This window comes from Thalassophryne amazonica, chromosome 18 (genome assembly GCF_902500255.1).
Source record: "Thalassophryne amazonica chromosome 18, fThaAma1.1, whole genome shotgun sequence".
Taxonomy (NCBI): domain Eukaryota; kingdom Metazoa; phylum Chordata; class Actinopteri; order Batrachoidiformes; family Batrachoididae; genus Thalassophryne; species Thalassophryne amazonica.
Window position 1 is genome coordinate 5,940,159 of NC_047120.1, and position 10,547 is coordinate 5,950,705.

Sequence of the window (10,547 nt, forward strand, 5' to 3'; positions counted from 1 at the left end):
GTGGGGGTACAGTGGCGGTACAGCAAGACACAGTGGCAGCACAGTGGGAGTACAGCGAGACAGTGGTGGCACAGTGGGGGTACAGTGGGGGTACAGCAAGACACAGTGGCAGCACAGTGCGGGTACAGCGAGACACAGTGGCAGCACAGTGGGGGTACAGTGGGGGTACAGCGAGACACAGTGGCAGCACAGTGGGGGTACAGCGAGACACAGTGGCAGCACAGTGGGGGTACAGTGAGACACAGTGGCAGCACAGTGGGGGTACAGTGAGACAGTGGCGGCACAGTGGGGTACAGAGAGACACAGTGGCAGCACAGTGGGGGTACAGTGAGACAGTGGCGGCACAGTGGGGCTACAGAGAGACAGTGGCGGCACAGTGGGGGTACAGAGAGACACAGTGGCAGCACAGTGGGGGTACAGTAAGACACAGTGGCAGCACAGTGGGGGTACAGTGAGACAGTGGCGGCACAGTGGGGGTACAGTGAGACAATGGTGGTACAGTGGGGGTACAGCGAGACACAGTGGCAACACAGTGGGGGTACAGTGAGACAGTGGCGGCACAGTGGGGGTACAGTGAGACACAGTGGCGGCACAGTCGGGGTACAGTGAGACAGTGGCGGCACAGTGGGGGTACAGTGAGACAGTGGCGGCACAGTGGGGGTACAGTGAGACAGTGGCGACACAGTGGGGGTACAATGGCAGCACAGTGGTGGTTTAGAGAGACAGTGGCGGCACAGTGGGGGTACAGTGGTGGTACAGCAAGACACAGTGGCAGCACAGTGGGAGTACAGCGAGACAGTGGCGGCACAGTGGGGGTACAGCGAGACACAGTGGTGACACAGTGGGGGTACAATGGCAGCACAGTGGTGGTTTAGAGACACAGTAGCGGCACAGTGGGGGTACAGTGGCGGTACAGCAAGACACAGTGGCAGCACAGTGGGGGTACAGCGAGACACAGTGGCAGCACAGTGGGGGTACAGTGAGACAGTGGCGGCACAGTGGGGGTACAGCGAGACACAGTGGCGACACAGTGGGGGTACAGTGAGACAGTGGCGGCACAGTGGGGGTACAGTGAGACACAGTGGAAGCACAGTGGGGGTACAGTGAGACAGTGGCGGCACAGTGGGGGTACAGCGAGACACAGTGGCGGCACAGTGGGGGTACAGTGAGACACTGTGGCGGCACAGTGGGGGCACAGTGAGACAGTGGCGGCACAGTGGGGGTACAGTGAGACACAGTGAGGGTACAGTGAGACAGTGGCGACACAGTGGGGGTACAATGGCAGCACAGTGGTGGTTTAGAGAGACAGTGGCGGCACAGTGGTGGTACAGTGGCGGTACAGCAAGACACAGTGGCAGCACAGTGGGAGTACAGCGAGACAGTGGCGGCACAGTGGGGGTACAGCAAGACACAGTGAGGGTACAGTGGGACAGAGTGATCTTCTGGGCGATGATCCCCACCGTCTGCAGAACCTTCCTCTCAGCAGCAGATTCGTTCTCATACCAGGTGGGTGATGGAGAAGGAGAAGGTGTGTGATCTTCAAATCATCGGCGCAGTGCAGCGAGACTCAGAGTGGAACCATCTCAGCTCACCCACCAACTTCAGCAGCCCTGCTCCAGCCTCTGAGACCCTGATGTGATCCATGGGTGCAGGCAGACAGGGCAGACTGGGCACCCCCCCGACCCCAAGCCGATAAAGGACATGCACTCACATATGCACACATACTTTCATGTAACATGTCTTCCCCGTGTCCAGAGTCAGAGATAAAGTCCTGTGTAGATCTGGGATCACTGGGACCATTCTGACTCCGTCTTCCAGTCAACATGATTTACTGGTGATTCTACCTCCTCTCTGCACTTTTTGCATCACTGAAACTTACAGTTGTGATTCTCTGTAACCATGCACTTTTTCTACGTGTATTAGTGTTGTATTTTTGTTATTTATGTGCCTTTTTTGGCTTCTTGTCTTGTATATGTTGTGTTGTGTTGTCATTGTGGTGTGAGATATGTGAGCATACCAAAGCACATTCCTATCAACTGTATTTTATTATATTGTTGAAATGCCAGAGGTGGGACAAAGTCACTGTCAAGTCATTCTCAGGTCATCATTCTGCAAGTCCCAAGTCAAGTCTCAAGTCAGCTTGCAAACAGTTGGTGGTCATTAGGACTTGAGACTTGCTGATTCATAACTTGAGAGTGACTTGATGGTGACTTTGTCCCACCTCTGGAAATGGCTATAATAATAAACTTGAACTTATTGTTTGCCTGTTACTTTGTTGCTTTCTTTCTCTCTTGTTGGGACCTTGATGTTAGCATGTCTTACCATCACGTTTATCATCACTGTTTAATGGAGCTGCTGGTGTCCCCCCTGTAATTCCGCATATTCTTATTGGATGGCGTAAAACCCCAGTTCCAATGAAGTTTGGACGTTCTGTAAAATGTAAATAAAAACAGACTGTTGTGAAAGTGACGTGACACGGCCCACACAACACAGACAATGATTTGCAAATCCTTTTTAACCTATATTCAATTGAATACACCACAAAGACAAGATATTTAATGTTCAAACTGATAAACTTTATTGTTTTTGTGCAAATATTTGCTCATTTTGAAATGGATGCCTGCAACACATTTCAAAAAAGCTGGGACAGTGGTATGTTTACTACTGTGTTACATCACCTTTCCTTCTAACAACACTCAATAAGCGTTTGGGAACTGAGGACACTTACAGTATAGTTCAGAATAATAACAGTGCTATGTGATTAAAAGATTAATCCAGGTTTTGAGTATATTTCTTATTGTTACTTGGGAAACAAGGTACCAGGAGATTCAGTAGATTCTCACAAATCCAACAAGACCAAGCATTCATGATATGCACACTCTTAAGGCTATGAAATTGGGCTATTAGTAAAAAAAAAAGTAGAAGAGGTTACAATTTGCCAAAGAACACATCAACTGGCCTAAAGAGAAATAGAGGAATGTTTTGTGGACTGATGAGAGTAAAATTGTTCTTTTTGGGTCCAAGGGCCGCAGACAGTTTGTGAGATGACCCCCAAACTCTGAATTCAAGCCACAGTTCACAGTGAAGACAGTGAAGCATGGTGGTGCAAGCATCATGATATGGGCATGTTTCTCCTACTATGGTGTTGGGCCTATATATCGCATACCAGGTATTGTGAATCGGTTTGGATATGTCAAAATACTTGAAGAGGTCATGTTGCCTTATGCTGAAGAGGACATGCCCTTGAAATGGGTGTTTCAACAAGACAATGACCCCAAGCACACTAGTTAATGAGCAAAATCTTGGTTTCCAAACCAACAAAATTAATGCCTCGCAGATGTGAAGAAATCATGAAAAACTGTGGTTATACAACTAAATACTAGTTTAGTGATTCACAGGATTGCTAAAAAAGCAGTTTGAACATAATAGTTTTGAGTTTGTAGTGTCAACAGCAGATGCTACTATTATTGTGAACACCCCCTTTTCTACTTTTTGTTTTACTAATAGTCCAATTTCATAGCCTTAAGAGTGTGCATATCATGAAGCTTGGGTCTTGTTGGATTTGTGAGAATCTACTGAATCTCCTGTACCTTGTTTCCCATGTAACAATAAGAAATATACTCAAAACCTGGATTAATCTTTTTAGTCACATAGCACTACTATTATTCTGAACACTACTGTATAAAAAGAGCATCCCAAAAAGGCTCAGCCATTCACAAGCAAAGATGGGGGGAGGTTCACCACTTTGTGAACAACTGCATGGGAAAATAGTCCAACGGTTTAAGAACAATGTTTCTCAACATTCAGTTGCAAGGAATTTAGGGATTCCATCATCTACAGTCCATAATATAATCAGAAGATTCAGAGAATCTGGAGAACTTTCTACACGTAAGCGGCAAGGCCAAAAACCAACATTGAATGCCCGTGACCTTCGATTCCTCAGGCGGCACTGCATTAAAAACTGACATCATTGTGTAAAGGATTTTACCTCATGGCCTCAGAAACAATTCAGAAAACCATTGTCAGTTAACACAGTTCGTAGCTACATCTACAAGTCCAACTTAAAACAAGCAAAGCGAAAGCCATACATCACAACATCACAGAAACACCGCCGCCTTCTCTGGGCCGAGCTCATTTGAAATGGACAGATGAAAAGTGGAAAAGTGTGCTGTGGTCTGATGAGTCCACATTTCAAATTGTTTTTGGAAATCATGGACGTCGTGTCCTCCAGACAAAAGAGGAAAAAGACCATCCAGATTGTTACCAGCGCAAAGCTCAAAAGCCAGCATCTGTGATGGTATGGGGGAGGTGTTAGTGCCCATGGCATGGACAACTTACACATCTGTGATGGTATGGGGGTGTGTTAGTGCCCATGGCATGGACAACTTACACATCTGTGATGGCACCATCAATGCTGAAAGGTACATCCAGGTTTTGGAGCAACACATGCTGCCATCCAAGCAAGGTCTTTTTCAGGGACGTCCCTGCTTATTTCAAACAAGACAATGCCAAGCCACATTCTGCACGTGTTACAACAGCGTGGCTTCATAATAAAAGAGTGCAGGTACTAGACTGGCCTGCCTGCAGTCCAGACCTGTCGCCCATTGAAAATGTGTGGCGCATTATGAAGCATAAAATACGACAACAGACACCCCGGACTGTTGAACAACTGAAGTTGTACATCAAGCAAGAATGGGAAAGAATTCCATCTAAAAAGCTTCAACAATTAGTGTCCTCAAACACTTATTGAGTGTTGTTAGAAGGAAAGGTGAGGTAACACAGTGGTAAACATACCACTGTCCCAGCTTTTTTGAAACGTGTTGCAGGCATCCATTTCAAAATGAGCAAATATTTGCACAAAAACAATAAAGTTTATCAGTTTTTATCTTGTCTTTGTGGTGTATTCAATTGAATATAGGTTGAAGAGGATTTGCAAATGATTGCATTCTGTTTTTATTTACACAACGTCCCAACTTCATTGAAACTGGAGTTGTAAAATTAATTCAGTTCAATTTTATCAGCTTATAAATCTCTAAATCACAACAAAAGCCGTCTCAAGGTGCCTCACACAGAACAGTTCAGCATAAAAATGAAAATAAATAAAAATTAAAAAATTCAAGTATATAATAATTAAAAACAGAAGTAAAAGAATAAAACAGATAAAAAAAATAAAAACTATTCATAAGAAAGAGAATAAAAATAGGTTTTGAGAGGTCTTGACTTAAAAATGTCCATGGACTCCGACTGTCTCACGGTCGCCGGCACGTAGGGTTCCACCAGATCGGCCAGATAAGATGGCGCCAGCCCATGAACAACCTTATAAGTCAATAATAAAACCTTAAATCTGCTCTCACAGAGACAGGGAGCACTGTAACAATGCCAAAATAGTTGTGATAGTTTCAAACCTTCTGCTTCGTGTCAAAAGTCTGGCAGCAGCGTTCTGAACCAGCTGAAGGACCCCTAATGCCGGACTGCGGTAACCCTGAAAATAGGACATTACAATAATCTAGTCTAGAGAAACAAAAGCATGAATCGGGGGTCTCAGCATCAGGATGGGGCGGATCCTTACTATATTTCTCAGATGGAAAAAAGCAGTCCTAATACATCCCTGATGTGGAGGTTAAAAGACAACGCGGGATCAAAAATTATCCCAGGGTTCCTCACTTTGTCCGTACGATGTATGACACACAAAACCAGGCCGAGAGTCAGCTGATCAAATTGATGCTGATGTCTCGCTGGACCAAGAAGCATCATTTCAGTCTTATCATAGTTTAGAAGTAGGAAGTTACTAGACATTCAACTTCTCACTGATGGAAGACAGTCCTCCAGGGATTTATGAGAATGAGGTTTCCTGTAAAATGTAAATGAAAAACAGAATACAATGATTTGCAAATCGTCTTCAACCTATATTCAATTAAATACACTACAAAGACAAGATATTTAATGTTCAAACTGATAAACTTGGTTTTCGGCTTTGCCGCTTACGTGTAGAAAGTTCTCCACATTCTCTGAATCTTCTGATTATATTATGGACTGTAAATGATGGAATCCCTAAATTCCTTGCAATTGAACGTTGAGAAATATTGTTCTTAAATGCAGTTGTTCACAAAGTGGTGATCCTCGCCCCATCTTTCCTCGTGACTGGTTGAGCCTTTTGGGGATGCTCCTTTTATACCCAATCATGACACTCACCTGTTTCCACTGAACCTGTTCACCTGTGGAATGTTCCAAACAGGTGTTTTTGAGCATTCATCAACTTTCCCAGTCTTTTGTTGCCACTGTCCCAGCTTTTTTGAAATGGGATGCAGGCATCCATTTCAAAATAAGCAAATATTTGCACAAAAACAAAAACGTTTATCAGTTTGAACATTAAATATCTTGTCTTTGTGGTGTATTAAATTGAATATAGTTTGAAGAAGATTTTCAAATCTTTGTATTCTGTTTTATTTACATTTCACACAACGTCACAACTTTGTTGGAATTGGGGTTGTATTGTCAACATCGATATCATCTTATCAACATCAAGATCAGCTCATTATTAATATCGATATCAACTCATTATCAAAATCAATATCAACTCACTATCAAAATCGATAACTCATTATCAACATCGATATCAATTCATTATCAACACTGATATCAACTCATTATCAAACATGGATATCAACTTATTATCAACAATAGATGATTATCAACATCGATATCAAGTCATTATCAACATCACTATCATCTCATTATCAACATTGACATAAGCTCTTTATCCACATCACTATCAACTCATTATCAACCATCAAAATCAACTCACTTCTAAACATCGATATCTATCTTATCAACATCGACATCCAACTTCTTATCAACATTGATATCAACTCATATCAGCATCAATATCAACTCATATCAACATCGATATCAATGTATCAACGTTGACATTAACTTATCAACATTGATATCAACTCATTATTAACCATTCACTATTAACTCATTATCAACATCAATATCAACTCATTATAAACTTCTTTGTCTTTCGGGCGTTCCCGTTAGGGGTCGCCACAGCAGATCATCGTTTCCATCTCACCCTGTCCTCTGTATCTCCTCTGTCACACCCACCACCTGCATGTCCTCTCTCAGCACATCCATTAACCTCCTCTTTGGTCTCCTCTTCCTCCTCCTGCCTGCGTGGCTCCTCCTCAGCATCCGTCTCCCTATATACCCTGGTCCCTCCTCTGCACATGTCCAAACCATCTCAATCTCGCCGTCTCTGACTTTGTCTCCAAACCATCCCACCTGAGCTGTCCCTCTGATATGTTCATTCCTAATCTTGTCCATTCTTGTCACTCCCAAAGAGAATCTCAACATCTTCAGCTCTGCCACCTCCAGCTCTGCCTCCTGTCTTTTTGTTAGTGCCACTGTCTCTAAACCATACAACATAGCTGGTCTCACTACTGTTTTGTAACTTTCCCCTTCACTCTTGCTGATATTCTTCGGTCACAAATCACTCCTGCCACCTTTCTCCACCCACTCCACCTTGCCTGCACTCTCTTCTTCACCTCTCTACCACACTCTCCATTACTTCGAACAGTTGACCCCAAATATTTAACTCATCTACTTTCACCACTTCTACTCCTTGTAACTGCACTATTCCACTGGGCTCCCTCTCATTCACACACATGTACTCAGTCTTGCTTCTACTGACTTTCATTCCCCTTCTCTCCAAAGCATATCTCCACTTCTCCAGACTAGACTCAACTTGCTCTCTACTCTCACTACAGATCACAATGTCATCTGCAACATCATAGTCCATGGGGACTCCTGTCTGATCTCATCTGTCAACCTGTCCATAACCACTGCAAACAAGAAAGGACTCAGAGCTGATCCTTGGTGTAATCCCACCTCCACCTTGAATGAGTCTGTCATTCCGACTGCGCATCTCACCGCTGTAACACTATTCTTGTACATGTCCTGCACTACCCTAACATACTTCTCTGCCATTCCAGACTTCCTCATACAATACCACAACTCTTCTCTTGGCTCAACTCATTATAAACATCGATATCAATTTATCAACGTCAACATCAACTTCTTATCAACATTGATATCAACACATTATCAGCATCAAAATCAACTCATTATCAACATCGATATCAACTTATTCATACAATGTTCAGCTGAAGAAAAAGAAAATATCTGCACCTCATTTACCTGCTGAGGAGTCAAAGTGCATGCTGGGTACACTGTGCACTGTGCAGATACCTTCATTCATAGAGGAGCACTTTTTAAAGCATAAAGTTCTTTTCTGGCACAGTGAGATGTTCAGGAGCACTGACTGATGTATGGAAGAAGATGAACTGCATACTGGATCTAACTGGATGTTATTTTCCACATTAATCGCGTGTGACTGGATTTCTTTTTTCACTGAGAAACGCTGAGATGAGAAAATGTGTGTGAATGTTGTCAGTAAATGTGGAAATAATCAGTAAATTAGCATCCTGACAAAGAAACGTGTCTATGAGGAGCCGAACAATGCAGCTAACAAATGTTTGCATTTAGTGTCCGACGATTCGGATAAAAATGTCTTTGTGCTGCAGAAGAAAGCAGCTTTTTGATGGAAGGAACAAACATTAGCATGACATCGTCTCCTGCCGTTTCTGCTCAAGTTATGCAGACATTTTTTCCACTAACTAATGAATTTTCATCTTTGGCCCGAGTTGTTAGCGTTCTTTGAACGACAACAGAGTCAACTTCATTCTTGACCGTGTTCTGATTCAATGAGGCCACAGCGAAGAACAACAATAAAAAATCCTTCTCAACGGCGGAATAATGACGGCTGTGAAGGCGGGAACAGGCCACGCATTGACTCCACACAAAGGACGGCTCAGAGGCCGCGAGCGTGTCAGTGTGCACATTCCACAGGACACCGCAGTGCGTGTGTGCGTGTGCACGCTGCAGGATGGGTTCCTTCGGCCCGTTCAGAGGTCACGGCTGCAGCTCTCAGGACGACTCGATGACACTGAGCTGACTTCTCCGCGATGTCGGTCACGCACATTTCAGCTGCTCGGTGAAGAATGTGTTTTCTTTATGTGCAGCCACACAACCTGATGCAAATCACACAAACAGCTTCTCACTCAGCTGCCTTCAGGCTGCGCACAGTTCAAACCCTGATTTGATTCATTTACGTTCAGCATAAACATAGAATATTTTACTCGATTTACAGAAGAATCATATGTTCAGGAAACACAAGTCACAAAGCAACTTTTAGCTCAATTTTTCTGTTGACAGTTTTTTCTTATGGCCGTTTCAAATGTTATCTAAATTTGAGTGGAGATGGTTTAGCGGTTAAAGCGGCAGGGCCTCAAACCAGAGGATCCTTGGTTCAAATCCCCATCAGACTGGGAAAAACCCCTTAAGGTCCTGAGTCCCCACATCGCTCCTGGTGTGCAGCTGAGCACCTTACATGGCAGCCTGCTGACACACACACACACACACACACACACACACACACACACACACACACACACACACACACACACACACACTACTTCATGGAAAAACTGCAGCACATGCTTCACCAAATTATCAGCTGTTAACGGAGTGTGTGGAATCATGGCATTAATTATTCTAAGTCAGTACAACACGATGTGGTTAAATCATTTGTGGGGTTTTTTTGTTGTTGTTGTTTTTAATGAAAAACGGTTACAACTTGGTAACTACTCTTCACCCGGCTGAAGACGGGTCCCTCTGCTAGTCAACGCAAAGCAGTTTGAGCTTCGGTTTCTGGTGGAAAAGTGATCTATAAATGCAGCCTGTTTACCAATGGAGAACAGAGCATATAGCGCTGATGAGAACGGTGCAAGTGTGAACGCGTACAACATCACCGCTGTGTGAAACTTGACATTATGTGCCCTGGTCTCTTTTGTATGAAACCATTATTAAAGTGCTCAATCAGCAGCTGTCTTTTAAATGGACATTAAAGTTCACAATCAAAGATGGAGCTTAAAAGTGCCACACGCGTTATTTCAGTTTCTGACATTTTAAATATAAAGAATCTGCAGCTGTCTGTATCATGTCCCCTTTAAACCACAGTGTCTCACAGCAAAACAATAACCCGGACACAGAACTCTAAAAGGAGTCGTGTCAGACAAACTTTACCGATCGCTCATAGCAGAGATGCACAGACTTGAAAACTGCTTCATTCATTCATTCATGCATTCACTCATCTATCTTTATTGTGGTCTAGGTCACAGTGGCAGCAGACTAAGCAGATCATCCCTCATTTTCCTATCCTCAGCCAAGTCCTCCAAGTCTTCCTAGTGGAACCTGAGATGTTCCAAAGTCAGATGGGAGCTGTAATTCCCTCCAGCATGTCCAGGATTTCCCCCAAGACCTCCTCCCAGTTGGACATGCGTGGAAGACCTCCTCAGAGAGACAGATGTCTAAATCACCTCAGCTGGCTCCTTTGAATGCAAAAAGCAGCGACTCTACTCAGAGTCCCTCCTGGATATTCAAGCTCTTCCCTCTGTCTCTGAGTAGGAGGCCAGGTACTCAAAGGA